The sequence below is a fragment of the Scleropages formosus genome, chromosome 7 (assembly GCF_900964775.1).
Source record: "Scleropages formosus chromosome 7, fSclFor1.1, whole genome shotgun sequence".
Classification (NCBI taxonomy): domain Eukaryota; kingdom Metazoa; phylum Chordata; class Actinopteri; order Osteoglossiformes; family Osteoglossidae; genus Scleropages; species Scleropages formosus.
In genome coordinates this window covers 12,531,151-12,536,274 of record NC_041812.1, presented here as the reverse complement: position 1 = coordinate 12,536,274, position 5,124 = coordinate 12,531,151, and positions in this window count along the sequence as shown.

The following is a 5,124-nucleotide window of genomic DNA, read 5'->3' as shown; positions in this document are numbered from 1 at the left end:
TTTTTTTTTTTTTTTTAAATTTTTTAAATTTTTTTCAGTCTACCAGTTTTATGGAAATCAGAACGTATCTCCCTCTCATGTTCTCTGTGTTTTAGTTTACTTACATCCACAGCAACAAAGCGGATGAAAGCTTTTAAACTTAGCACGGACTGACCCATTGTAATAGTTCGATAAATGCTATCAAAACTTTTCCTCAATTATGTACTGTACCTTTTAAATCTGAACCCTGACACATGCGATTGTTTTACCAGCCCACTTCTGTGTGGTTTTTTTTTTTTTTTCACCAACCCACGGCTATTGACTGCACATTTAAGTCTGTGAAATGTTAGTTTAGTGAGCACATGCACATTAGATACTTGATCGTGTTTCGAGAATGCGTCAACACTTAATGCGAGCATCCGTGTGGACAAATAATGAAACGCTATATGGACGTCCGGCTGCGATCCGGCCGAGTTGCGTTTCGGTTTTATTCCTCATCTTATCCTGATTGTCGTGCAGATTTTAGGGGTTAATCCTTCGTTTTGGAGTTTTATTATTTTTTTCTCCGCGTGTTCAATGTTCCTGGAGCATGCTGGCTCTTTTACATGTAGTAATCGGTTGTTTCTTGGACAAACACTTATGATGTAATCGTCTGAGTGACAATTCCAAAGCAGCAGGCGTTTACCATTCGATAAGATGCTTATTCGAAGGATATATAGACCAATCTTCTCCCGGCACACAGGAGGTAGAGAGAATCAGACCCAAACAGATTTCCCCGCGTACAGATTTGCTCTCAAAGTCAGTTACAAAATCAGACTTTTAAATATGGTATTAAACAAGGTGATGATCCACTGCCAGACCGTTAACAATGAGACCCCCCCGCGAAGCCACCGAAAATGCGTTATTGCACATTGTGTCGGGCCATCAATCTGCGGACACGGGCGTGCAACCTGGAAACGGCCTTGTCTGGGTGGGCCCTGGTGTCGGCTGCCGGGGGGAGGGGGTTTGGGCTGCGCGGCCTCCCCCACCGGGCATTGTGAGGACTCGCCCCCCCCCCCCCCCCCCCGCCCGCCCGCCCCCGGCCTCCGGCTCCGCCTCTAAGTGTGGCCGCCTTTGTCATTGAAATGGGCGGCGGGCCTCCGAACGCCGAGCTCTGTTTGCTTTCTGTTGGAGCGTCTCTGTTTGCAGAAGTGACATCACTGTGGCCGTTCCAGTGTCTCCAGGCCCTGCTCTTCCCTCCTTTCTCTACCCCCCCCCCCCAACCCCACCATGTGCCCCCCCCTCCCCGGTGCGGCCTGTGTAATGCGTGCGCCTCCTCGGGAGGGATACGTGGCCTACAGGGAGGAATTACACCTAATTACTCCAATAATTGCTAGGCTGCTGCCCTGCACAGTCACCGAAAATCATTTCCAGGTCCCTGGCTTTTACAGACACGCATTTGCATTGTCAAAGATTTTCATTCACAAAATAGTAACGGTATTAATAACTATAAAAGAAGAGTTGGGAGGAAAAAAAACTACACGGGTGGAGGAAAAACAAATTTACCGGACAGGCTTTCATTACATATATTGTGGTTGTTGTTGCCGTAGCGATAAAGTCGCGGACATTGAAACTCGGCTGTTGAGCCATTGTTATCGTCCCAGGCCATCTGCTGCTGAGGAGTGATATTCCACCTCATTTGCATGATGACTGATATATGTGATTTTGGCAAGGGCATATGCACAAGCAATGATGTTATGACAATGCTACTCAAAGTTTTTTTTTTTTTTTTTTTTTAAACTTAAAATCGTTAGGCGGAAAGAAAGGGAAATTGGGCAGATATTTGTGGGGGGGGGGGGGGGGGGTTAACCAAACAAAACAAAAAGCAAATAAAAATGTGTGTACACGGGGTTGCGGAGCGTTTGCATCTGTGTCTGTGTGTCGACGTGGGAGTGGAGGGAGAGGGAGGGGTGTTGGTGGGGGGGTTGGGGGGGGGCACCGTTGATGTGCAAATGTGCATCATATTGAAGGGATCTGAATGGGGAGGTGTGACGTAAAAAGGGGCCCGAACGCAGGTGCTTATCTCGAGGCTGTCAAAGGCGCAGTATGTCATATTCCTGGGGACTACCTTTGAAAGGCACTGCTCTGCTGCTGCTCGGCGGCTCGGCGGCTGGGGGGAGTGCAAACTTTCCGCGTCAGAGAGGAAGGTCTGTGCTCAACTTCTTTTATTACTACCGCTCTTCTGCTTGAGATGGGGCACCGGTACCCTGTTTGTGTGTGTGTGTGTGTCTGCGCACGTGTGTGTCTTTATTTTGCATTTTAGTTTTTTCTCCCTCCTTCGCATTGATTCTATTGCATCTCGACATCGTCGCTTTCGCCGCACACAGCAGGGCTTCAAACAGCCACGCTTGGGCCTTAGATGTAGGGCTTTTTTTTTGAAATGAACTGCTATTATGCATATTAATTGATTGTATCTTTAAAGCTCCCCAAAATAATTACACTAGCTCATTATATTTTGTCAAGATGAAAGTGCTCATTTGCTTACAGAAACTGTAGTTTAAGTGTTGTGTAAAAAATATGTATAATGTGCCTTGTACATGTAATCTAAATCCATATTGTTTCGGTCGTGATTAATTAAATAGTGAATTCACTTTGCAATGTGTTAAGATAGGCTTTTTGGTTTTTTTTTTTTCCTTTCTTTTTTTTCGTTTTACTTCGAGTTAGGCGCCACCTTCAGCGATGCAACGCGCACAATTCGGCATGTTCCGTGAGCACAAAGTGCAGCGGCGCCGACACCGTTGGAAAAATATCGCGGATTCTGCAGGGCTTTTCAGACTGTTAGCGGGGAGATTAAATGGCTCAAACTGGCTTTAAGAAGCATGACCTATTTTTGATCGTCCAGATAGCGTTTGATGCTGTCCACCTAAATTAAACTCAGCACACTTGTGAGGAGTGTGAGTGCGCAGCGCGGTAACGCGTGTCAGCGTTGTGTGCGAACACACAGCTGCCGACTCGTCCCGCTCGCAAACTTTTCCCGCAGCTCGGTCCCATCTGTGGCTTTTGTCCGTCGCTTTTACGTCTGCGTTGTTCGGCTGTTTATGACACGGGCCTGTGGGTTTGCTCTGGGTGCAAAAAAAAAAAAAAAAAAATCACAGTTTTTCCACGAGCAACCGTTAATTTAGATCGTTTCCTTAGTGGGAACAACTTTACCCAAAGATCACAAGTAACACTTAAGACTGAACAAAAATATACGTTTATCTGACGCTTTTCTCCGAAGCGGCTCACAGCGTTAGTCTGCCTACAATTATTTACCTATTTATAAAGCTGGGTAATTTGTTATTTGAGCAGTTTTTGGGTAAGTACCTCATCAAGGGCACTACAGCCAGAGAGCAAACCTGCAACCTTTGGGTCCAAAGGCAGTAGCTCAGACCACTATGCTACCCGCTGCACCTGAACACGTAGTTTAATATTATGTGTTTGTCTGAAATGTTAGGGCTGTTCTTTAAATGGCACGTGTGATGCCGAGGCGTCGGACCGTGGTGTCGTAGCGAGAAGCGAGTAGTGTTCGGACCCGGGCCCCCGTGTCAGATACATGCATTCAGCTGGGAGCCGCTCCCCAGTAATGCAGCATTGCCGCCGAGGTCAAATAGATTTTCGGGAACCGCGATGCAAAAATGATGCATTGCCATACCCTCCCTGAATAATAGCTTCCTTCGTCAGTCATTTACTCTTTGCGCTCGGGGAATGTTTTTGGGTTCAAGGGAAACGCCGCATCCTGTTGTACGTTATTCCTGCAGCAAATCAAATTCCACGGCTTGAAACCAAAGTGTGTTTGAACGTGGTCTCCCTGTGCCGGCAGGACGAGCGATGGGTGACGCGCAGGGCAGAGGCGCAGCTTCACAAACAGCTGAGAGGTGTGTGCGACCGCGCACGTGGTCGACGAGTTTCGCTCGGAAAAATGCAGGTACAAAAAAAAAAACGTGTCGTAAGTGGATTTTGACAGCAACCCTTGAGAGTAATTTCTCCCGGGAGGGGCCACTGTGCCGTTGTTGAGCGCCGTGCTGTGGTTCGCGGACGACCGGAGCCTTCTCTTGCTCCGCTGTCATGGAAAAAGTTCTGCGCGCCCCCAAAAGTGTTGGCACCGTGTTTGCCAATTGTTCACGCCACATTTTTCCCCATCTCATAATGGAACGGAACCTGCCGCTGTCCCCCAGAGACGATGCCATTGGGGCGGAACACATTTCCCGGCCCGATTCATTGAACCCGACTCGCTTGACATAGCCGAAAATTTCTGCGTTTCCTTCTGCGCGGTCCGCATCGGTCAGACCGCACGACCGTCCTGTCCGACCCCAGGCTTTTCTGCCCCCGGGAGGCCTGATGCCACCTAGCAAAGTCCAAAGAACGGTGTACTTTCCCAGTTTCACAGCTGAAACACTGGCTTGCAAGCACAGGAAAGGTCAGGGTTCAGATTCGGAAGTGCACCACGGTAAGCCGTGGAACCGTACGTAATATTAGCTGTGTAGGTGAACATAGAAGGACATACAGTAATATGAGAGAAATGTATTGTCTCGTAGTCCTATGGTCCCAGGTAGTTTTTTTGTATGCATGTCTGTCTGTTGCCTTAATGGTATGAAGGGTAAAAAAAAAAAAAAAAAACGGAGCAGTAACTGTGGGCCAAGTAGCTTTCAGGGAGACGGTGTTTGAGCAGAGAAAAGGTCTCCTGAGCAAACGGACACATTTCTCAGGTGTGTCAATAGTCCAGTGCAAATACAGACAGCGGGGAGACGCATTCAGCGCCAGAGCGACGAGAAGGAGCCAGCCTTTCTCTGAGCGCACGGTGTGAGCTGACCTTTGACCTCTGGCAGGGTTCATAGGAACTCACGGTAGCGGTGAGGGTGACTCAGCTGCCACCCGCTGTGCTTGGAGAACGGGGAACTGTCCAAGGTAGCTGGATGGGGCAGTCCTGTGCTGCTACTTTACCCTGGACACAGGGAGACAGGGCAGAAAAAAAGCACACGCACACACACGCACACACACACACACACACAGCATTCAGTACCTGGGTACCTTTCTGTAAAGAATCAGCAGGTGGAGTAGTGGTTAGGGCTTTCATCTCACAGCTTGATGTTTTTGGGCTTAATTCGTTCCTCCTGGTGTAGTTCCCTT